The sequence below is a fragment of the Petaurus breviceps genome, unplaced genomic scaffold (genome assembly GCF_028583685.1).
Source record: "Petaurus breviceps papuanus isolate PSGF00001 unplaced genomic scaffold, PetGlider_PUasm1.0 90579, whole genome shotgun sequence".
Lineage (NCBI taxonomy): Eukaryota > Metazoa > Chordata > Mammalia > Diprotodontia > Petauridae > Petaurus > Petaurus breviceps.
The window spans coordinates 716,620-743,180 of record NW_027187278.1 but is presented as its reverse complement, the minus strand read 5'-3'; positions in this window follow the sequence as shown (position 1 = coordinate 743,180).

Below are 26,561 nucleotides of genomic sequence, written 5' to 3'. Positions count from 1 at the left end.
CCCTTTGCAAATCACCTAACCCTGTTTGCCTTAGTATCTCATCTATAAAATGAGCTGGAGAAGAAAATGGCAAGTTACTCCAGTATCTTTGCCAAGAAAACCTTAAAATGGAGTCATGAAGATTCAAATACAACTGAACAACAAAAACAATAATATTTTTGCTATTATGAATTATTTTCAATGGCATTGGCCCTCAAAAATAAATATTGAATTAACAAAAACAAGAAAATTGAAAAAAATTAAATCTGGCACTTTTAAGATCACCTTTCAAAATATTTTTCAAACCTCAATTTTATGATTTGTCAGCAAATGCATTTTAATAGTTGTTCATTTTGGAAAATATTCTCAAAATTAAAAAAAATGCTCATAGAATAGCAATACTATCATAATATGAAGCAATACTGTGATGGTAGGATTCATTCATTCATTCACCAGTCATTTGTCAGTCAATTAATAAGTATTTCTGAAGTCTCAGGCATTGTGCTCAGCAGTGGAAATACAAATATAAGCAAAAAAGAAAGACAGTCCCTGTCCTCAAGGAGCTAATGACCTAATGGGGAGGAACCACATAAAAGGAAGCTGAAGAGAATATATGTGTGGAGAGTGAAGTGAGAAAAAGGTGCCTAGGACTGGGGAAGAGTTGGTGGTTAATGATGAAGCATAAAGGAGTGCAGCCTTTTGGGAAAGGAAGAGATGACTCATTTGTATACCTTCCTTAAGTGTAGGAATCTTCTAATCAGTGGGAAAGACCCCCAAGGACAGATGGTACTTCTAAGTTGTTAAAAACCAACTATATACAATGCACTGTCAGAAGAGATATTAACAAAGATAATTAATTTTTTTTGAAGGCAATTGGGGTTAGGTGACTTGCTCAAGGTCACAAGGCTAGTTTTTGTGTTAAGTGTCTGAGGCCAGAGTTGAACTCAGGTCCTCCTGACTCCAGGGCCAGTGCTCTATTCACTGAGCCACCAAACAACCCCAGATAATTAAAATTTTAAAGAGATTATTTTTCTCAGGCAGCTTATGATTCAATATAGCTATATAACACATATAAAACAATTACGTAGCAATGTATCGACATTTGTCAACGAAGGCACAAAGCAATCATATGGGTCATTTAAGAATATAGTTTGCATGAACAGCAGAAACCTATTAAATTTATAGCAAAAAAAACCCCTTTTCTTTACTAGTCAAGTACAAGTAAGTCCCTGCGAAATAAGGATTTGATCAAGTTAGACACCATATAAACTACTTGCCATTAAGGTTCTATAAAAATAAAAAGTTGAGCATTTCAAGAGATGGTACCATTTTATACAGTTATTTTTTTACTTTACTCAATAGTAGTTAAGAAAATTCAACAATTAAAAAACTCTTCATAATGGAAAAAAGCAACAACTCTGAATTCACTGAATATTCTGGATTTTGGCATGCATCAAACAGCAACAAGACTTTTGTGTCATACTCATAATGAGAAGCCAAATTTATAAGCTACATATACTTCACTAAAATCAAGTGTTAGGCTTATGATCTAATTGACTTCTTTGATGGGTCCATTTCTTCATCAGTGTTTCCTCTAAGGTTTCAGATTGTGCACTGATCAGGTCATCAGATATTCACATGAATTGACATTTTCTAATTTCACTTTGATGGGGGAGTAACATTACACTGAATGCATAATTGTATATAATTGTATATTATATACATTTATATATATAATATATACAAACTATTTATATATATATAAATATATATCATCTGTGTGTGTCTGTCTGTGTGTGTATAATTCACCATATACTTTTAAACCATTCATTCCCTTCACCTTCTAGTGTTTTCTACTCTATGAATACTGACCTCAGATAACCAACCTCATCTATCAAGTATAGGACCTAGAATCAGGAAGACTGGATTCTAAATCCAGCTTCAGATACTTACTAGCTATGTGACCGTAAACAAGTCACTTAAACTCTGTTTGCAACAGTTTCCTCATCTGTAAAATGTGGATAATAATACCACCTACTTCCCAGGGTTATTGTGAGGATCAAATGAGATAATAATTGTAAAGCACCTTGTACAATGCCTGGTACATAGTAAATGATACCTAAATGTTAGCTATTATTATGGTGGTTGTTATTGCTGTTGTTGTTATTAGTATTATTATCTTATGTAATTAAGTTACAATTTTGTTCAGACTGTAAAAATTACTTTGGGAATTCTTTCAAAGAAGATAGACAACTCTAATCATGTAGTCACCAAGTACCTTGTTCCACAAAAGGTTGCCAGTTTTGTTTTGCTTTGTTTTCACCTCTCATTCAATTCCTGTTGGATTTATTTCTTTATTTAGATTTCCTTTTCTCCCATGAAAAATACAAAGGCATTTTAGTATACCATCAACTCAACATTAGTCAATAATATGATGTTGTTCATCCTTTGTTTTCAAGAGGACCAATGACATCATGGGGTGATGTCTTCAGGTGCATGAATTAGATTTAAGTGAGGTAGAGTTGCACAAAGTCATCAGTCTCATCCTCTTTTCTAGTCATCGAAAATCCAGTGGCAAGACAAAAGTCAAGGTGACTGGTGATGACCCTGGATGCAGTGGATGACCTTGGGATCCTCCATGTCTAACCAAGTTCTATGCACTCCACAGCACCTTTTTCAGCTGCCTTCATGGCCATTGGAACAAATTATTCTCACCCACTCAAGCTGACAGGCAAAAAATAAAACAAAAGACACATTCAATCTTGGGTTATATTGATAGAAGGTTAATATATGGGGAAAGAACAGAAAGAGGGATGTGATTGTGGATTTCACCTAGTTAAAGGATTGTCATATTGAAGAAAAGTTTAGGTTATGTTTCATGGCCTCAAAAGGAGAACTAAGATCAATAGATGGAAATTATAGAAAAGCAGATTTTAACTCAACAGGAAGGAACTTCCTAATGATTAGAGCTGTCCAAAAATGGAATGGGTCATCTCAATGTGGGTGGAAACTGAAAGACTGATTACTTGGTGCGAATATCATAAGGTGAGATGAACTTTGTGACCCCTTTCAACTTCAAGTCTGTGATCCCACTTCATTTTCTCATATACAGCTTCATAAAACAGAGTAATTGATATACTATGAGAAATAATACTACAGCCTATCCACAGAACAAAAGTATCTTTATATTTATTGTTGCATTGAGTAGCTAGCTGCCTCTTAGAAAATTATACTTAAATGACACATGGGTAAATAGTCTCCCTTTTCTATTTTCAGTATCTGAAGTAGTCACTCTTTGACTGCCTACTCTAAGGTTCAAGTTCTCTTCTGAAAATGAGATGGTGACTCACTTTATCTCTATAAAGCATTGTAAATGCTAAATACACACAAAAAAACAACTCCTGTAATCATTCATCAAATAATTTCATAGACATCATACCTTAAAGGCATTGTTAAGAGTTTAATTCAGTCCAGAATCCTCATTGACTAGCTCTCCACATTCTGCTCTCAGTGAAGAGCTCACATTCAGAATATAATTGCCAAATGCAGCTTTCAGCAATAACCCCATTCACACTTCAACCCAGTTTCTCCAATTAGATTTATATAAGACCTACCAATTTAGAATGTGTACTTGATATTTAGCCATTTCTAAAAAATCTGCCAATATGTAATGGAAATCTTCATAAGGTAGTTTTCCTAAGACTTTCTTGCAAATTCCTTCTATATTGGGAGGGAGGGGTGGTGGGGAAGAGGGAAGAAAATCTTATGGGAACTAAATAATTCAAAAAAATTTCTCCTGGGAAAATATTAACAATCCTTTTTACTTTCTTAAAACTACATATGACACATTACAAAGTAGAATCTCACCCTACTGCTTTTTAATACATGTGTTCACTGAATATCTGAAGCTTCCAATAGGGTTTCAGTGAAATAATCTACAGCTTTACAGAACCATTGACAAAGGAAGTCAAACCAGCACCTAAACTGAAACTAATTGGTCCAGATGGAGTGCCTTAGACAAGATTGATCAGGCTTTGTCAGAGCCTTAGAATCCTGTCACAGGGTCAGACTGACCTTTGGATAGATCTAATGACATGTGCAATGTGAATTTATTTATACAGTTCCCTGCTGCTAACCTGAGAGGCTTTCCTTCAGTTTGAGTGGATTACAAATGGAAGAGGTGCTTCGATGCAAAAACAAATCTGTGAGCAATGCAGGTGTATGTCTGTAGTGATGAGGATAATGTATTTGTCTTTTAAAACATTCTAATCCTGACCAAGAATGAATACAAGTATAATGTTATTTTTTCTCTGTAATCATAAAAGAGATTCAATGAGTCTTATTCTTCTGTCAATGAAGGGAATAATAATGCATATTTGTGTATTAGTTTAACAATTACATAGCACTTTCCTCACCAAAAAAAAAAAAAGAAACCTGTTAAGTAGTTGGAGTTCAGTGTTATTGTCACTATTTTATAAGTGATGAAACAGGTTTTTAGAACTTGACGTGATTTCCCTAAGGTCACAGATGAATAAGTATTATATATAGGATTTAAAGTCAGGTCTTCTGATTAAAATATTCTTTACCTTAGACTTGAATGGACCATAAAATCAGTACATGCTTACTTTGAAGAGAATATATGTTATTAGATATAAACACTGTTATGTTTCTTGATAATGATGTGACATTTATAGCTTTGAATAGAAGGTCAGTAGCTAATAGTCTAATCTACAGAAAATGTTTGATTTTGTTTTTTACTTTTTCTGGTAAAGTACATACTATATAGATGGGTGAAAAAGAGACTTATCACACACATATATGTATATGTGAATATATGTATGCACACAGATATATGTGTATCTCTATGTATATTATATGAACATATGTATATACATATATGTGTGCATGTGTGTATAAATCTAGATACCTGGAGAAGAAAAAAAGATGAGAACATATGGAGAATCGTGAACAAAACATATTGAGAGGCTGATTTAATCATATCACTTGAATTTATAGATTCAAAGCAACATATAAAATACATTTAATACTGAATTGCAAAATGTGCTTGGATGTAGTTGTTTTCCTGATGTATGAAAGACTATTACTCTTTCTCTAAGTAAAATGTTTTCCTGTGGGAATGCTTAAGTATTAATTAAACATCCTATCCTGATCTGACTCAGTTCATCACTAACAAATACAGAGCCTCTGTACTACTGATTTTTTTCTTTAGATATATATGACCTCAATATCAGTCAGTCAGTCAACAAGCATTTATTAGGCACTATAAGGCAGCCCATATACTAAGCTAAGAGATACACAGAAAGGGCAGGGGGGTAGGGAAGAAAAGTTTTGTCTTCAAGGAGTTCACATTGTAATGAGGGAGACATTTAAATAACTTTGTGTATACAAGATGTATGTGTGTATGTATGTATAGACATATATAAGTAGATCTATAGATAGAGATTGAGAGACAGACAGAAACAAAGATGAAAGGTAATTTCAAAGGAAAAGGCTATTACCAAGTAGGAAACCAAGAAGGATATCCTAAAGAAGGCAGGACTTTTTGCTGAATCTTAAAGGAAGCCAGGGAAACTAAGAAGGGAAGGTGAGGAGGGAGACCAATATGAGTAAAGGAAACAGCCATCAAGGCATGGAAGCAGAAAATAGAGTTTCATGTTTGAGGAATAGGAAGTAGACATATATAATTCCACATAGACCATGTGGAAAGGAGTAAAGTGTAGGAAGACTGGAAAAGTGGGAAGGAGTAATGTTATGAAGAGCTTTAAAGTACAAACAGAGGATTTTATATATGATCTTGGAGTTAATAAGGAAATATAGGCATTTGCTAGATTAAGAGATAACACAGCTAACATGGTTAACTATGGTTGATGAAAAAATCAATTGGGAAACTAAGTGAATGATTAGAATATAGAAATAATTGAGTCAAAGAAACTAATTAGAAGGCTATTGCAATACAGAAGCCTGAACAAGGGTGGTGGCCACATATGTGTAGATTGTAAGATGTTTATGAGACATGTTGTAAAGGTAGAAAAGGGAAGATCTGACAATGGATTTAGTTTGTGGCATGAGGGAAAGGGAAGAATTGAAAATAAATGCTAGGAACCTGGGAGTCTTGAAGAATGGTAATGCCTTTGACAGTAATAGGAAAATTGGAAAGAGAGGGAGGTTTTGGGAAAAGATAGAGTTCTGCTTTGGATGAATTGAGATGTCTGCAGGACATCCAATTAAAGGTAAACAAAAGATAGTTGATGGCATGGGACTATAACAGGAGAGATAGTAGAGATGCATATAGAGATTAGGAATGATCTTCATAGAGACAACAATTAAACCCAAGGCAGCTGATGAACTCACCAAGTGTGATAATATTGAAGGAAAAGATAAGAGAGCCCATGACAGAACCTTGGGGGATATCCAAAGCATGTTGGCATGTCATTGGAAAGATCAATCAAAGGAGACTAAGAAGGACCAATTAGATAGATGGGAGGAGAACCACAGGAAAGAAGCATCACAGAAATCTTGGAGGAGTATCCCAGAGGCGAAGGTGAACCACACTGTCCAATTCTTCAGGGAAGTCAAGAAGGATGAAGACTGAAAAAAGCCATTACCCTTCACTATTCAAGGTCTCACTGGTAACTTGGAGAGGGCAGTGGAATGATGAGGTGACAAGACAGATCACAAAGGTTTTATAAGAGAGTGAAAGGAGAATAAGATGCAGCATCCAGTGTAAACAGTTTTCTGAAGGAGTTGTTAGCTAAGAAGGATCAAGTGAAAGGGGAGATATGAGCCTTCTCATAAGCAACGAGGATTGTTTTTCTACTTTTTCAATGCTTTATGTATTGTAAGTTTATTTGTCCTTCCACATAGAATCTTCTTTTATCAGAATCACAGAGTAAATTTGAAAGTTGAAAAGAACCACACATTCCAACCCATACCTGAAACGAATCTCTACTGCAAAATAACTGACAAGTGGTCTTCTGAAGTCTAAAGTTGACTGCTTGAAATCCATTTCCCTTTCCCTTGCCCCTCCCCATAAAACCCTATTCTTGGTGCTCTAAAGCCAAACAGAACAATTCTAGTCTCTCTTCCACGTGACAGGTTTTTAAACACTTGAAGACACCTATTTTGTCTCCCCTGAGTCTTCTCTTCTTCAGACTAATCCTGTGTTCTATCAACTGTGTTCCTTAGACTCTAGGTCCTTCATTATCCTTATTAGCCACCAATAGACTATGTCTCACTTATCAATACTTTTCATAAACTGTGGCAGCACAAACTGAACACAATTCTTCAGAAGTTATCTGACCATGGCAGAATACAATGGAAATTTTCTTACCAACATTTTCCTCCTTGATGAGCAATAAAGTTCTGGTTTCCTCAGAATGGAAATTGAATTTGCCAGTTTTTGAAAGGGTAAATTACTACTCATAAGAATGAATGCTAGATAAGTATTTGCCAAATGCATGACTGCACATACTACCTATATCTCTACCTCAAGTATCTTGACAACAATGATATTGTGTATAGTCACCCCTAGTGGGGTATTTAAAGATCAGATACATAGATACACACACATACATATATACATATGTATGTATGTATATGTATATAGGTGTGTGTAAATATATGTATGCATGTATGTAGTATATATTCCATTTTAGAAGTTTCAGTCATGAATGGAATTTATATTATTGAATAAAAGTCCATGTGGAAGGGATGTTTTAAAATTTCATAGGGATTCTCTTCTTTTTTCTCCTTTTTATATTGCAAGGTGATTAATGTTGCAGGCTAGGAGCCCTGGGAAATACAAACCACATCAAATGCTTTTTCAGGCTCTTGTGCTTGTAGCATACATTCCTTTCAGTGAGGGTAGTAATGGAGCTGCCTCTATTCCTTTTGCATTCATTCATGCTTCTATCTTCTGCTGTGCTTGTTGAGCCAAAACAGGAATTTAGACTTTTGCAGTCTAGGCTAGTTAAGGTTTTATGTGCATTGAAGAGAAAGCATATTTGTACATCCCATTGCCTTTAAGTCAACTCACAGAAGAATATACTTCATTTTAACTTTTCTCTTTAATATTTGAACAATGAATTACCATATAGGGAGATGAAAAATTATTTATATTGGTATTCTTAAGCTTAGGTAAAAATATTGGTTCTGCTGAGGGAAATATCCTCATGTAAAACACAGCATGATTATCTCTTCCATTGTTTCAACGTTTTGTCAAGATTGAAAGAGAGATAATCCTTTGACTCATGAACTTATGACCTTATGATCCTACATGTTTTGGAAATACATAGGGCAGGAGTTTTTAATGATAAAACTATATCTCCCCAGTAAAATAATTCAGCTAAACATCTGCTCTAAATCTATTCTTTTTGTTGCAACTGATATACTTCAAGAAAAAGAGCTAGTAATTAATATATTCTACAACAGATAGTGGTATGTGTCACTATCACATATACATATATATGCATGTGTATATATGTATATCTGTGTATAGACATATATGTGTATAGATATAGATATATAAACTGAAAACCAAGAGCATGTTTTTGTATTGATAGATTGATATCACGATCAAGTGGCCATCTTTCAGTGAGTTTTGTTAAACCATGTTAAATGATGACTAATACAATGCAATTGATGGGGTTTGACCCATGATTTCTGTGACCCTTGCTTGTTACAGGTGTAAAGACATGATTACTTCTTAGCATTGTGCAATGGGAGACCCTTCCTCATTACTACCCTTCCATCACTCTGAGGAATGTATATGAATTTGTATTGCTTTTTTATTAGATGCATATATATACATATATGTAAAATGTGTATGTATATATGTATACATATTCTTATCTTTATTCTCTCAAAAGGATCTTTGCACATAAGCTTATTCTCTCTCCCCCAAAGAATCTGAGTTAGAATTTGTATTTAAACTCACAAAAAAAAATCAATAAAAATCTCCATTAGATCTTTGATCCAACCTCTTAGGAGAACAACCCAAAGCTATCCTCCTTGTCTTTCCTTCTGAATTCTGTGTGAAATTTATGCCTCTACCAATAGGCTAATGTTCTTTAAGTGTTTATCATTTCTTATTTTTTGCTTGTAACACTAATAACAGAAGGCAAATCTTCCCCACTTTTTCCAATGATACTCTAAGAGAAAAGTTCAGGATTAAATATCCCAATAACACCTGGAATCAAAGGTGGGACAGTGCATATCCTTCTTACTACATAACCCTGAGCTAATTAAGATTCATTCTATTTTGAAATCTTATTCCCTTCAACTGATTATTAAACTCAAAGATCTTGAAGCAGAGATAGAAGATAACATTTGTTCCTTACCAATTACTTCCTGGAACCTGGAAAAGGAGGAATTATCTCTTGCACACTGCAAGGGCAACAGGTAGCAAAGTAGATAAGCGTGCTGGACTTTGAGTCAGGAAAAACTGAATTCAAATCCTGCCTCAGAAACTCAACTATCTTCATGTTCTTTCACAACTCATTTAAACTCTTTTAGGGTCATTTGTAAAATGGGGATAATAATAGCATTTGCCTCATAGGGTTGTTATGAGGATCAAATGAGATTATATATGTAAAGTACTTTGCATACATTAAAATGCACTACACATCATTGTTATATCAATTATTATAACTAATTATATTATTACTTGCTATTCTTGCCTATTATTATATAGATGAGGATTTTCCTACTCAAAGAGAAAGCTGAAGAAACATCCTTAGAACTGTTACCACTACCTCAATTCATATGAGGACTTGGATGACCATAGCAGCTCACTACCATTCCCAACCCTTCTGAGGTCTCAGTTGACTGCACAAAATATACTTTAAAACATCTCCCCCACCCCACCTCTGATTCTTTGGCATTTATGTCTCTCTGTCTCTGTGTCTCTATCTCTCTCTGTCTCTCTCTCTGTCTCTCTCTCTGTCTCTCTCTCTCTCTCGACATATATAAGTCAATCTTGTGCATGAGCCTTTTCCTCTTCCTAAAATGGGGACTGAGTTATCACAAAATCATGAATTTTGGAGAGGTCTTTGCTATAAAGTGTAAAAACTCAAAAAGACAGCCCTCAGCTTTAGTGACTAGTTCTAGTTTGAGAAGTTACAAAATATGAATACAATATAAGTAAATCAATTAAATTCAACATCTGTTTATTAAACATCTACTATATATGTGTGTGTATATATGTGATGCTAGGTGAATGATGGTGATAAGAAATATATGTATATAATATATACATATACATGTATATATATAATATACATATGTGTATGTATATATAGCTTTTAAGACCAATTCCTTGTTCCATCAGACTTGAGCTTCATGTTTCAGGCATGTAGACCAAGTATCTGAGAATTTATTTTCATCATTGAGATTTTACCTTTAACCATGATTGAAGGGGTCCTACATATAGTCTATTTTTAAAGATCATGGGATGACAAGATCACAGATTTTGGACTAGGAGGGATCTTGAAGGTCCAAACAATGTCTCATTTCCCTGGAGCAAATAATCTGCTTTTGCTTAGTCCTGCCCCTGTAGTGAGTGCTACCTGTAGTGGACCTATGCAATCTTACAGTCTTATAAAATTACCCTGAGGCCTCCTTCCTCCCTAGGGGAAAGCACTCAGAGTTGATAGTTAAACCCTTCCCCTGAGCCTGCATAATACATATCATTTACAATGCCAATGGAGGGTAAAGTCTATATTTGTTACTCTATGTCATGGCTCTACCTACAGTTCCATAGCTCTGGATCCTGCCTGGTCTGTAACTCAGTATGTTGCAGGAACCCTTCATTCATAACTATCAATTTTGGCTGACTTATATTTCTACAGCTTCCATTTTCGCAGATCAGCTCAGTATCCCACAATTGCCCCTCCTCATTGCTCTCTCTGGGGTTATGTATTTCCTAGAGCAGATGATTCCCAGTTGCACATGGTTCTCTGGAGAAATTGTGTGGATTTACAGACCTCCCTCCAGGGACCAAGTCTATGTGTATGGGTACAATTGGTTCCCCCCAGGTCAAAACTCCTAGCTTCTTTCATTGTAAATACCAAAGAATTTGAGAAAAGAGAGAACAAAAACGGGAGAGATCAGAGGGGCTTCAAGTATGAGTTAGTATTTGAGTGGAGTGTTGAAGGAAATAAGGATCCTAAAATAATGGGTCAAAGGGGAAATACATTCTAGGACTAGATAATATACTCTGCAAAACAGGAAGACAGTACATGGAATGCCAAATTCAAGGAATAATGCCACGGCAAGTTTGCCTGTCAGGTTTATTGTGTGAAAGGGAGTAATATGAAATAAATTTAGAAAATTAGGTGGGAATAAAATTAGGGAGAACTTTAAGTCTCAGACTGAGAAGTTTGTATTTTATCCTGTTGATAAGGAGCCACTGAAGATTTTTTAGAAAGGATTAACTGGAGAGGGGAGAGGCTAAAGGCTCGGAAATCAATTAAGAAGCTTTTTCAATAGTCAAGGAAAAGAAAAACTGATGATTTTTTAGTGAGTTTACTTAAGCAGCTAAGTGATGCAATGAACAGAGCACTGGGCCTGAAGGCAGGAAGATCTGAGTTCAAATTCTGCCTCAGACACTTACTAGCCCTGTGATCCTAGGCATCCGTTTACCTCAATTTCTTTATCTTCAAGAAGGGAATATGGGGCGGCTAGGTGGTGCAGTGAATAGAGTATGGGCTGTGAAGTCAGGAGGACCTGAGTTCAAATCCAGCCTCAGATACTTAACAGAAATACTAGCTGTGTGACCTTGGGCAAGTCACTTAACCCCAATTGCCCTCCAAAAAAGGCAAAAAAAAATGGGAATAATAATAGCACCTACCTCACAGGATCGTTTTGATGACCAAATAATTCATAAAGCCCTTAGCACAGTGACTGGCACATAGCAAGTACTATATAAATGTTAGTTATTATTATTGAACATTTCACTGGACAAAATATTTTATTAGTTTTGCCTTATGCAGTGCTTATGCCCAGGTCTTGTGCTGGATTCTTGTTGCCTCATTTATGGGACCTTGATTTTGGCCCTGATTATGCACCTTGGCACACTCAGTACACCTATAGTATGCAGTAAAAGACAAAACATTTTTATGGGTGACTAAATCTATGTAAATCTTTCTTTTAATTGTGTGTGTGTGTGTGTGTGCCTGTGATCTCTTTTGTACTCTGGAGAAGCCTATAAAGAAACATTTGAAGATTGATATTTTTAATAATTGTAGGACATTCTAAATTTTACTTTGATATTAGTGAAAATAAATATGTAATCTTTTTTTTATTTTTCCCACCAAAGTTCCAAGATCTGAAACTGGTCCATGGACCCAAGGTTAAAAAAAATCACTGGTCTAAATGATGAATTCAAAATCTTGTGGAAGTGAATATTGAAAACTAAAAATAAATAAATATTTTTAAATGATGAATACATGTTTCACCCATGTTAACTGTATGCATGTTCTGAATTCCCAGGGAAATTCAGGCTCCTTGAGGGTAGAGATTATTTGCTTTTTATTACATTATCCTTATACACACTGCCTTTCACATAATATGTATTCAACAATAGTCATTACATTTCATTAAACTGTATTTTTCTGTGCTTTGTTCACCATAAAACAAAATTATCTCCATTAGAGAAGGGGCTCTCCTCACCCCACTCATTACACCCTTCCTCTGCCCCATGATCATTTGGGGGTTCCAAATAAGGTCAGATAAGTAGACTGAAAGGCCTTAGGTAGGAAGAATCTGCTATGACTGGTAGCACTTTGCATTTTGTTAGCCTAATATCAAGAAATTATATAGTATAATTTTTTTCCTACTTCACCTAGTTCTCTGATTTAATTATTACGTATTGTGCCAATTTATCTACCATGTTGAATTTACATATTTCCTTGAATTAACTTAGCTGTCCTGTTCTTTTTATTGGATAGAGGAATTTTAATTATTCTAGGTGACTATAGAAAAGGTTAAAGTTTTAAATCTAGCAAGTGAGTAAAATATATGAGTTGCTATTACTTACTTCTAATAGTGCTTTGGTTAATAGCACTAATGCTAGATCCTAAGAAAGCTTTAAAAAATCCTTGTTGATTTGTTACTACAAAAGCAACCATCGACTAAATCTTAAATCCTTCCTTTATTCTCTGAATACCTTAGAGGTTCTTTTATACCTACATAATACTTCAGAGATTTCCCAATTATGAGAAGAGAGACTGAATTGAGTTAAAATCAAATCATCCAAAAGCACAATCATGTTAACCTAATTTGCCCTTCTTATCTTATCATATACCATTTCATTTCTCCCTTTCTTGTCCCAGAAGGTGCAGAATAATATTCTTGTATTATTCCTCTTTACTACCTGTGTGTATCACATGGTCTTATTCAGGCCATTCTATTAGATGTTTAAAATGACATTTATCATCCTGAAGCTTCTAAAAGGCCACTGAAGCCAATCTTCCCTTCACATCAGGGAAAATAAGCCCACCTAGTAACCTAGACACTGAGAAGAAAAAGCATTTAATTGTTTCCCTGTAGATTCTCTCCCTGAATCAAGTTTAGATGAATAATAAAGCAAAATTTTAATGCCACCTCAAATTGATATAGAGAGAAGCTGTGATGGAAATACTCTAAATGCTTATTCATGATGCCAGCCTCATTTTTTCACTTACTCTTTAAATCGGATCTTAGGTAGACTATATTGTTTTCTGTGTGTTCCTTTTCTTTTCCATCAATTTTATTTGAATACTTTATTTGGGGATTTTATGATCCAGAAAGTTCACAAGCAGAGTGATCATGGCTGGCATATCACTAAAGGAGATGTGTAACTTTCTCTTTCCATGATGTAACTTTAAACTGGCAGACGAGTGTATGGAATCTGATTCCTACTCTACCCTACTCCATCAATATTACAGAATGAAGTTATTCTGAACTTCAATAGTGGAATGGTTAAAAAGAACATGAGGCAAACTCCTTCCTCTACAGACCAAAATGAAGTTGTGTTACTAGGATAGGCATGGGAATTGGATCTGTGATTTCATTAGTGTAAGGAACTAATAGGAATTGAACCTGTTATTCTATTAGAGGGAACACCCTCTGTCAATGCCTATTAACACCTTCTCTGTAACTTAGAATCTTAGAGAGTTGCTGAGAGCACTGGGAGATTTACTGACTTGCCCAGGGTTGCAGTTTATACTCATCAGAAATGGGATTTGAACTGAGGTCTTACGGCTCAAAGGATAAATTTCTACTCACTACTCTATATATTACCAAAAAAGTTCCTTTTGACATTGCAAAATCATACTTTGTTTCACATACATACCATACTTCTTTATCACAGGTAATTCTCCACAATTTTCTACATATGTTTCAGTAAACTCCAACTCTTTCTGTTAATTTTATCCCAAATGATTCTTTCATGGTTGATATTTTATTAGTGATTTGCAAATATTCTTTCATTCTCATCTACCCCTATGAACAAAAGTTTTCATTTTAGATTTAGCACATTAATATTAAATGAAAACGATGATGCTTTATTCAGAATTTGCATCTCTAGCATTGGTATAAAGCCTAATTTTTTCAAGTATTTTTAGAATATCAGAATGTATATTCTGGCACATTGGCATTAAACCTGGTATACACACATGATATTAAGGAGCCATCAGGGGCTCAGGATGCATTCTTGTTCATTGCTTTGACATTTTCTATATTCCTGAATTTATTAATGAAATAAAGAGAGATAGAAAAAAAAGGTTTGTCACTGATATGACTTCTCTGGATTCCCAGGAAGAGTGCTCAGGGATTATTCCATTGTTGTGTATAAGGATGTCTCCCTTCCTCCTGTACCAACAATCGTCACCACAAGTATTTGCCCATTGAAAATAAGAAATCTAACCTTTTGTGTATAGAACCCTGATTATTAGTTTAGGAAATCAAAATGAAAGGCAGTGCCATATGTTCAAGAGAAGATGTGTTAGTTATAACTAGCTTGAGGACTCACAGATAAGGCTTGATGATTTCTCATTACTTCCTGATTTACTGGCTGTTGCCCTCTGCTCTTGTGTTTCAAGATTATTCAAATGGTCAAAAGGTACCTGAACAAGGAGAGGAGGTGAGTTGGTTTCTTTCTCATCCATTTTATGTTCCATTCCAGTCATGGATATGGAAGTATACCACTATCCTTTCAGAAATTTGTGACTTTCAACCTTGAAGTCATTCTGGACTAGTTTTCTGTACCTCACCCCCACCCCAATTTTTAATCCATGTATAAGTCTGGTCAATTTTACCTCCACAAAATTACTTCCATCTGTCCCCCTCTTTCATATATATGTATGTATGCATGTGTGTATATATACACATATGTGTGTGATATGTATATATAGAGATATATATGTGTTTCCTGCCAATTATACTTTTTTTTTAACATTTGGGTTGTTTTTTTTTTAATTTTGAGTTCCAAATTCTATTCCTCCCTCTCTCCCCTTCCCCCATCCTGAGAGGGTAAGCAATCAGATATAGGTCATGTATGTGAAATCATGTAAAATATTTCCATATTAGCCATTTTGCACAAGAAGACTGGAATAAAAGAAAAAGTGCAAAAGTGAAAAATAGCATGTTTCAGTCTGTATTCAAACAATATCAGTTCTTTCTCTGGAGGCACATAACATGATTCATCATTAGTCCTTTGGGATTATCTTGGATTATTGTATTACTGAGAATAGCAAAGAATAGCTAATTAACAGTTCTTCATCATACAATATTGCTGTTATTATGTACAACATTCTCCTGGTTCTGCTCACTTCACTTTGCATCAGTTTATGTGAGTCTTTTCAGGTTTTTATGAAATTATGCTGCCTGTCACTTCTCATAGCACGATAATATTCCATCACAATCATGTAGCACATCTTATTTAGTCATTCCCAATTGATGTTTTTCCTTCTTTCCACTTTACATGAGTAAAACCCAATTTCAAATCTGCATCATCTTCTTTCTAATTGGTCCCTTGTCTCCAGTCTTTCTTTTCTCCAATCTATCCTGCACACAGCTGCCAAGATATTCCTAAGTAACAGAGCTGATCATATCACTCCTGTACTCAAGAAGTCCTGGTATTTCCCCATTCCCCTAGAATCAAATAGAGACTCTTCTGTTTAGCATTTAAAATCCATCAAAATCTGTCCTCTTTCTAGGATAAATATACTTTAATACTCTTCATACATTCAATATTCCAAACTCAGTGGTTTACTTGTTCTTCCCTTTATATGACCTTCCATCTTTCATCATCTGTCTCTTTCCATCTGTATCATTAGCACAGACTGTCACACCTTCCTTAAAAGCAATCACTTCTCAGCTTTATACCCTAGAAACCCTCACTTTCTTCAAGGTTATATTCATATATCACCTTCTACCCAGGACCTTTCCTTATCTGCCCTCCCAGTTGTTAATGACCTTCTACTTTCCAATTATTTAAATGCTTACATGGTGTTTCTTCCCCAAAAAAATTATATTAAGGAGTGGCAAGAGCTTTCTTCCTCATTGAACAAAGGAGTGAATTAAATGGAGATTAGTCATTCGTCCAACAAACATTTTTCAAGTGCCTACTATGTGCCAGGCACTTCTATAAAAAGATGCAAACAAAAGTGTCTCTTCTCAAGGAGTTTACATTCTACCAAGGAAAATAGCATATGTACATAGAAGGAAAGGAAGAGGGGCTGAACATGATTCATGGAAAGAAGAAATTCGCAGATGAAGATTTTCTCTCTAACAATGCAAGATAGAAGTTTCTTTCCAACTTAGTCTCAGAGAGATACATGCTAGGGCACTAAGAATTGCAGGGTCACATAGTCAACTTTGGCAGTACTTGAACACAGATCTGCCTGACTCCATGTTACTCCTTATGCACATGTAAGTTGATCCAAGATATATAAAAAACAAATGCAAGATAAATGCAAGATGTTTGGGGGGAGTAGGGTGGCACTAGCCTCTGGGGGCATCAGTAACGACCTCCTGTATGTGCTAGCACTTGTACTGAACTTAAAGTATATTTATGTCCCATTTCATTCCCCTAAAATGATCATTGCATTTTAGGAAGCTAAGAATTCTAAGAAGTGGAGGTGAGACAGAAGTGAATTCTGGGTCTGAGGGACAAACTTATACAAAAGCTTGGAGACAGAAGATGGGTTGTTAAATGTAAAAGGCATTCAGCATGCAGCTTGGCTGGACCCTAAAGTGTTTCAAGGACAGTGATATGTAATAAACTTGGCAAGGTAGGCTGGAGGCAGATGGTGAAGGGTTTTAAATTGCAAACAGAGAAGGTTATATTTGGTCCTAGTGACTCGGTCTGACCTGTAATATATGAATATCACTTTGCCAGCCGGCTTGAGAATGGAATAGAAAGAATATTGACTGGAGGTGGAGAGACCAATTAGGAACTACTACTAGCCAGTAACAGACTTTTTCAAAGGTGCCAAGACAAGATAAATTGTTTTTCTTTTAGTCTGACATTGCTTTCTCTCTGTGTGCCATGTAGGATTCCTAGTCAGACAGGGGAAAGGTTGTTACTATACTTACCAGAACATTCTAGATATGTTCTATTTGGGGATGGGGGAGTGACTGCATTGTCTACAAAGATTATGCCCCCACAACTCTCCCCTAAAGATGAACCCTTATATACCTTCATGAGAGTCAACTAGAGTACAAAGGAAAGGCATCATATTTGGAGTGCCGTGACTTGGGCTCAAATCTCGGGTTTTCTGCTTTCCCCTTCTGTGATCATGGGTAAGTAGTGCCACTTTTGTAAAGCTCCTTAAAATAAGGTGATGGAACTAGATGTTCTTTTAAGTTCCCCTTCAATTTTAAATGCAGTGGTATGTTTTCCCTGATGAAGAGGATGAATAAAACCTTAAATTATTTATTTAGCATTGATATTCCACTTATTTCCCCAAGAGGGATCACTGCATTTTAGGGTTATATTGTAGTTGGGAGAAAATTTAGGGATAATGAAGCCCTCCTTATTTTACAGATTACAAAATTTAGTCACAGTGTATAAGTGACTTGCTTCTCCCCCCCACCCAGTCACAAATTATTATTATTATCAGTACTATGTTTCCTGACATGATAGTGTAACAGCTGCTATGAGAGAAGCTAAGGCTAGTTTATTTCTTTAGCTTGGGAATTCTGAGCTGCAGTATACTGGAAGGAAGGAAGGAAGGAAGGAAGGAAGGAAGGAAGGAAGGAAGGAAGGAAGGAAGGAAGGAAGGAAGGAAGGAAGGAAGGAAGGAAGGAAGGAAGGAAGGAAGGAAGGAAAGAGAGAGGGAGGGAAGAATGGAATAAGGCTTTATTAAGCACCTACCACGTGGTGGTCTTGGATTGTAGCTTTTTCAAATTGAATTTATCATCAGCTGACCTTGATGCTGTGCTCATCCTCATTGAAAGCATTTGACAACATGGCTGAAAACATCATGCTAAAAAGCATTGAGCAAACACATAGCCTTGTTTAACTCCATTGGTGACTGGAAAGGCATGAGAGCTTTGTCTTTTATCTAGAACCTGGGCAAGTACTCCATCATGAAATTGATGTACAATGCTGATTAACTTCTCTGGGCAAATTTTGACATAATTTTCCATGAGCCTTCATGACTAACAGGATAAAAGGCCTTGGTCAGAAATTTGAAAAGGCTACAAGCCAAGACCAAAGTGAAGGGAGTATTGGTACACAATTTTCTGTTTGCAGATGATTGTGCACTCAAATGCAGCCTCTGAAGCTGAGATGCAATAAAGTATGGATCAATTTTCTCCTGCTTGTGCTAATTTTGGCCTAACAATTAACACCAAGGAAACACAGGTGCCCCATCAGCCACCACCACACCATCCATACGTGGAACCATTGGTTATAGCAAATGGAAAAGTTTTAAATGCTGTGGCTAAGTTCATTTACCTTGGTAGTGTACTTTCCAGGCATGTACATTGATAACAAGGTTGATGCACACATTGCTGAATTGGTTCATTGTTTGGGAGGCTCTGAAGGAAGGTGTGGGAGAAAAGAGGTATTAGACTGATTACCAAACTGCTAGTCTACAGAGCCTTGGTGCTGACCTCATTGTTGTAAGCTGTGAAACCTAGACTGTCTATGCACCATGCCAGGAAACTGAATCGCTTTCATTTGAATTGTCTTGGGAAGATTCTGAAGATCACCTGGCAGGAAAAGGTGCCAGACACTGAGGTTCTTACTCGAACTAAACTGCCAGGCATTCAGACTCTGCTTCAGAGAGCACACCACCAATGGACTGGCCTAGTTCAAATGCAAAACATATGCTTGCCAAAAAGACTTGTTTTATGGAGAACACACACAGAGCAATCTTTTACATGGTAGTCAGAAGTAGCACTGATAGAATTATCTCAAGGTCTCTCTCAAGAACTTTGAAGTTGATTGTGTGACTGGCTCACTGGCACAGGACCAAGGCACCATGCTCTATGACCAAAGCAGAATTGAAGCAGCTCAAAGGAAGTCAAATTTGGAGATCCCACCCCAAACGTTTACACAGACCATTTGTGTCCGACCTGTGGTAGAGCATTCTAAGCTCGTATTGATCTGATCAGCCACAGTCGGACACATTGAAACTTAACTTTAGCATGGTGATGCTGTCTTGGTCCTCTTCGGGAACCAAGGACAGTCACCAACCGCCATGTGTGTGTGCTGTGCTAAGTAACTTGAACATATTATTTCATTGGATGCTCACAACCCTGGGAGGTAAGGACTATTATGTTCCCCAATTTGCCTTTGAAGAAATTGAGATAGACAAAGGTTAAGTGACTTGTCCAGGGTCATACATCTAATAAGTGTTGGAGGTCAGATTTTAATTCAGGTGTTCCTGATTGCAAGCCAGCATTCTCGTTATTGTGTCATCTAGCAGCTTATGTTTTATGTTATGTTATGTAATGTTATGTTATGTTATGCTATATCATATTATATCATATCATATTTTAGCAGCTAGGTTGCTCAGTGGATGGAGCAGAGGGCTTAGAACCAGGAAGACTCATCTTCACGAGTTCAAATCAAGTCTTAGATACTTATTAACTGCGTGATTCTGGGCAAATGATTTGATCCTGTTTGCCTTAAGTTCTCATCTGTAAATTGATCTGGAGAAGGAAATGACAAAGCACTCTTTGCCAAGAAAATCCCCAAATAGGGTCACAAAGAGTGGGACATAACTGAAATGACTCAACTATTATATCATTATTTGTATAAAGTGATGTGTAAACTCTTCACAAGTTAGTATCTGCAGGAAAAAAGTGGTATTCCATTTTAAAGACATTTTCAAAAGAAAATAGGCCTCCATTCAAATGCTACTTGAATGCCTTTGTGGCATAGAAGTCATATTCCCAACTCTGACTGATCTGACCAAGTTGAAAAGACTTAAATATTGATCTAGAAAAGATCTCTTTGCTGTCTTCCAAGACCCAATCTACCTAAAATGAGAAAGTTTCATGATCAGAACAGTAAGTACCTGATGATGAAGTTGCTGCTTGATTATAGCAATTCACAGAAACTGTCTACTGAGAAGAGAAAGGAGTTGTGATCTGTGATAGTAGGGACAGAATCCATTCTAGTGGTGGAGCATGGCTTGGAAGTGTATCTTTGGCCATGTTTATGATGAAGAAAGACAAACAAAAGATATTTATAAGGGGACTGAGTCTGAAAATGGGAGATAGGTCAGAGAATAATGCCTTCCTTGTAGTAATCTACACTTTTCTTCTCTGCACATACAGTTCTGTATCCAGGAAGCATATATGTACAGAAAATAAGTTATATTTGCCCAGCATTAAATGGAAAGACACAATATTAAATTTAAGCACATTATATCTAGGCAGTAAGGAAAGCTTGAAATTGGGAAGCCGAATCACGGTCATTTGGGAGCAAGGTTAATAACCAGATAGATGCCGTTGGGAGAAACCAGTAAATTACTATGAATTCTTATAGGCATCATTGCAAAACTGATACATTGAGATGGGTTTTGGACTGAAAATCCCCAGGTAAATACCCTTGGCCACTTCCTGTTGGAAGTCAGGGAAGTCATAAGTTTTAGAATCTTCCCTTGTCTGCCAGTGGAGAGGCAATGCAAAAAATGAGGGAGTTGTAGTCTGTGAAGGTGTGTGCTGAGTATGTTGGCAACAACCTGCTTTGATTTATGGCTACCTTTTTTTTACATAATGTCATGATGACCTTGAATGAAAGATAAGTATAAGAGGAAGGAGAGGTATTTGGGAGCATGACAGATGAAAGTAAACATCTGAGTTACAGCTATATGCACAAGTTTCTGACTGTTGGATAGGACCAGCTACTGATTATAGTGCTTCTTACTGTATGAAAAAGAAATCTTTACCATCATTAGGGTTGGACTAGGGGTTGGACCAGCAATTTTCAGGGCAATTTGCAGATGAGGAAATCCCCAAACTGTATAAGTTGGCACCTTTCTGCAACTTACTGTCTTAGCAACTATGACTAGAACTTAAAAGGGGTTAAGTGATTTAACCATTATCACAGAGTCAATACGTATTAGAGGCAAGGTCATCTTGGCTGCATTATCAGCTGTCTATCTATAATGCCATACTGCCCTTATTTCCAATGATTACATGGAAACAAATGAGCATATTTTCCAATTCTTGAATCTTCCACTAGGGAATCAGGGTTAGGAAAAACATTCTCAGACACTTGCAGTCTGTGCTTTCTTTTTATCTTACTATATGCAAATAAGTCATTGTTTACATTGCATTTATCAAACTGTAGTATCAACGTGAATTGAAGCCTAGGACCAGTCTAGCTCATCTCAATAGATGACTTTTTTTTCAGCTACAAAAATCTATGAAGACAATCTTTTAAGTCACTGGAGGGGTGTAGACTGCATCAGTGGAGGAAGTATTCACAGTAATGACATCAGATGATGGAGTACTGAAAAACCAGTATGGCTTCATTGAAATAGCCCTGTACTATTTGACAAGAGACCTAGGTTCCAGTCTCTACTGCACCCCTAATGATAAAGCAGCCTAGTTTAGCAGGAAAATTTATTTGGAATTAGAGGGCCTGAGAAGAGGGCTCAACCTTGTTATACTAAGCCTAAGGGAGCAGAATGAACAGTAGGTAGAATAAAAAGATGGAAATGTGACTCAATGTAAGGAAAAGCTTCCTAATAATTAGAGATGTCCAAAAGTAAAATGGATTTCTACAGGTGGAATCCAGTTTCCCATTTAATTAATCTTGTGGGAATCTACAAAGAAGAAAGTAAAACTGTCCCAATCCTCAAGGAGCTTAGACGCTGCTGACACTAAGCAGGTGATACTCTATGTACAAAGATAAGCACATAAAAAATTTATTCAAAGTAAATACAAAGTTTTTGGTTAGAGTGGGGTTGGAAATCGCTAATGCCTAGAAAGATTGGGACAAGATTTATTTGTAGATATATCTAAAGTTTTTCTTAAGATTTGAAGGCATCCAGGGATTCCATGAAGCAGACATAAAGGGGAAAAACATTTCAATAAAGGGACACAGCTTATGCAAAGGCAAAGTGGTGGGAAATGGAATACTGTCTAGCAAGTAGTTTAGTTTGATAATCCTATAAGGATGAGTAATATGAAATGCTAAGCAATAAATTGGATTTAGACTATGTAGGGCTTTAAATGTCTAACATAAATTTGCACTTTGTATTAGTGTCAACAGGAGATTGCTGAAGTCTTTTGAAATTGGAAGTAACATGATATGAACTATGCTTCATATAAACTTCAAATTAAATATGAACTATGCTTTATATTAAAAAAAATCTTCCTTTGTGGAGGATGGTCTGGAGAGGTGAGATAATTCATAAATACAAGCATAGCTCTAAAGCTGAAACAGACTTCGAGACCATGTAGTCTCTCATTTTAAAGGGGGACTAAGTAACTTGTCCAATGTCATGTTGTCAGGCCTAAGAGGTTGGATTTGAATCCAGGTCTTTGACCCAAGAGTCAAGGCCATTTCCCCTGTCTCTATTACACAGTCTTTTTAACTTGGGAGAGGGAGAACAATTTAGAGACTATTACAATAGTCCAGGACAGAGCTGATGAGGGTAGTGGCTATGTGAGTAGAAAGTCATATGAGATTTCTAAAGATATGCCAGTAGAGGCTGGCTAATCAGTCATCAGAAATATCTGCTCCAGAGTCAAAATTTTATATGGGGAGGTAGCATTGATCATCTTCCAACTCTGAGTCTGTGATCCTTCTGAGTTCAAATATTCCACAAGCAATGAACAAATAAACTAACAATGTTTTATTCTTCTGAAGAACTTAAATAGAAAATCCTGGCATACATTCAGGAAGTCCAGCCTGTTTCTTATCAACAGGCACTATTTATAGCAGCTGAACATTGATTTCAGATCAGAATATTTCCCTTCCATAATAAAACTAACTTAAGCCACTCTAATTTTTTTGCTTTTTTATACTTTCTCTCTGTGCTTCTTAATTTCAATTTTCATGCTATTTCATCTTTTTATAACACTATTTTTAATCTCAATTGACCCTTCCCCTTTTATCAGTTGAGTTCAAACAATTCAATAGGGAAGTGCTTAATATTTGCGCTGATTTATTAAAATGAGAATGAGTGAAACACTATGATTCAACAACAAGAAACCTAGAGGGACCTTTTGTCACACAAAAACTCTAAATAGGAATTAGATGAGATGAAAAATTAACAAATATTAGGAAAAATGAAATAAAAGGGGAGAGAGGTTATTGAAAATTAAAATATTTATTTTGAAGTAGGAAATGTGAAAATCTTCAACCTTAAACTGTTTAACCTGCTTTTTACTCTTTGCCTTTTTAAAATCAGAATTTATCTTTCACAGAACATCAAAGGTAAAGTGGGGGTGATGAGGATGAGGATATTAGCACCTACCTCCCAGAGTTGTGAGAATCTAAATGAGGGGATATTTATGAAGTCTTTAGCACAATGACTGGCACATAGTAGGTACTTAGTAAATGTTTGTTTAAAAAGAAGTAGAAGGAGGGGCTGATAGACCATCAAGTCCAGCTTTCACATTTAATAAATAAAATTTTTAAAAGCAACTGAGGCCTCTAGAGTAGAAGTCAACTGTCTAAGGTCACACAGCTAATGGATAGTGAAACTATGGCTAGCAAGAGGATTTTCTGGTATACTGGTTGAATACTAAACTACAATGGTATCTATTAATATATAAGTAGATGTCTGTGTAGACAGCATACCTAAATAGTGCATCTGATTTTACCATTGAAAACCTTTTAGCATTATCTCAAATGATGCCGTCAATATGATTTCTAAATATTAATTTTTAAAATGAGCATTTTAAAATTGCAATAAGCTACAGCAACTATGAAGTAATGCTGATTAATGTACTTTTGTTACAGATTAGAGACACCAAAGAATTGCATTAATCAGTACTACTCTACAGTCTGTCATGTCATATTGCTTACGTATGCCAGATTAGTGTGGATATTATAGACTAAATGAACTTAAATATTACAGTAAACTTGTTTGTTCTCAAAGGATTTCATTCCCTTTATATTATATGACTATTAGAATAAGAGAAATATTTTCCACAGAGTTGCATAACTATATTAAACTCATTCCATATTTACTGTGGATTTTGATTCCTAAATGCTGTCTGCCTTACTATTAAAATTACCTCTCAGGTATACCAGTACCACCAGCTCCTTATGTCACGTTGAAATGAAATTTAGAAGACCTGAATTGTAGTCCTTACTCTGATATTTATTAATAACATGCCAGGGGTGGCTAAGTGGTGCAGTGAATTGAGCGCCGGCCCTGGAGTCAGGAACACCTGAGTTCAAATCCAATCTCAGACACTTATCACTTACTAACTGGGTGATCTTGGGCAAGTCACTTAACCCCAATTGCCCTACCTTCCCCCCTCCAAAAAACAAAAAACAAAACCAACAAAAACACCAATATGCCATTGGTCAAATCATCAAACTTCCCTGAATTATAGTTTTCTTATAGGTAAACATTTAGTGAATAATACTGCCATTACTTCAGTCATAGAGCTGTGAGGAAAAATACTTTCAACAAAGGGCCAGTTTTCCAAACAATGTGGTTTCATAAGTACTATGTAGTTGTGAGTTCTTCATTATTATTGTTGTTAACTGATTTTATGATTTCAAAATGGGAGACTGATAGACTTAGCCTAGCTGTACCAGATCTCAAATTATATTATAAAGTGGTAATCATCAAAACAATCTGGTAGGGGCTATGAAATAAAGTGGTGGGTTAGTGAAATAGATTAGTACACAATACACAACAGCAAATGACCATAGCAATATAGGGTTTGAAAAACCCAAAGATCCAAGCTTTGGGGACCTGAACTCACTATTTGACAAAAATTGATGGGAAATCTTGAAAGCAGTTTGGCAGAAATTAGGTATAGACCAACATCTCACACCAAGATAATGTCAATATGGGTACATGATTTAGACATAAAGTATGATGCTATAAGTAAATTTGGAGAGCATGAGATAGTTTACTTGTCAGATCTATGGATAAGGGAAGAATTTATCACCAAACAAGATATAGAGAGCATGATGAGAAATAAAATGAATGATTTTGATTATATTAAATTAAAAAGGTTTTACATACACAAAACCAAAGGCTAGAAGGAAAAGAAAAAAAGACAGGCGTGAGGAGGATAGAAATTTACAGCAAGTATCTCTCATAAAAGCCCAATTTCTCAAGTATAAAGAGAATTGAGTCAAATTTATAAGCATATAAGTCATTCCCCAACTGATAGTCAAAGGAGACAAACAATTGTTCAGATGAAGAAATCAAACCTATAGATAGACATAAGAAAAAATGCTCTGAAGAATGCAAATTAAAATAACTCTGAGTACCATCTCACACACATATCATGTTGGCTAATATGACAGAAAAGGAAAATGGCAAATGTTAAAGAGGATATAGGAAAATTGGGACACTAATATACTGTTGGTGGAATTGTGAACTGACCGAATCATTGTAGAGAGTGATTTGGAACTATTCCCCAAAGGCTATAAATCTGGGCATATCCTTTGACCAAGCAATACCACTAGGTCTGTATCTCAAAGAGAGAAAGCAAAAAAAGGGAATTGGAGCCATTTGTACAAAAATATTTATATCAGCTTTCTGTGGTGGCAAAAATTGGAAATTGAAGGAATGCCCATCAATCGGGGAATGGCCGAAGAAGTTGTGGTATATGATTGTAATGGACTACTATTATCTATAAAAAATGACAAGCAGGATGCTTTCAGAAAAAAAATTTGGAAAAGCTTACATGAGCTGATGCAGAGTGAAATGAGCAGAGCTAGTAGAACATTGTACAAAGTAAGAGCAATATTGTATGATGATTAACTGGGAATGATGTAGCTATTTCCAGCAACACAATGATCCAAGACAGTTCCAAAAGACTCATGATGAAAAATGCTATCCGTCTCCAGAGAAAGAACTGATGGAATCTGAATGCGATAGAAGTATACTATTTTTAACTTTTTAAATTTTTTT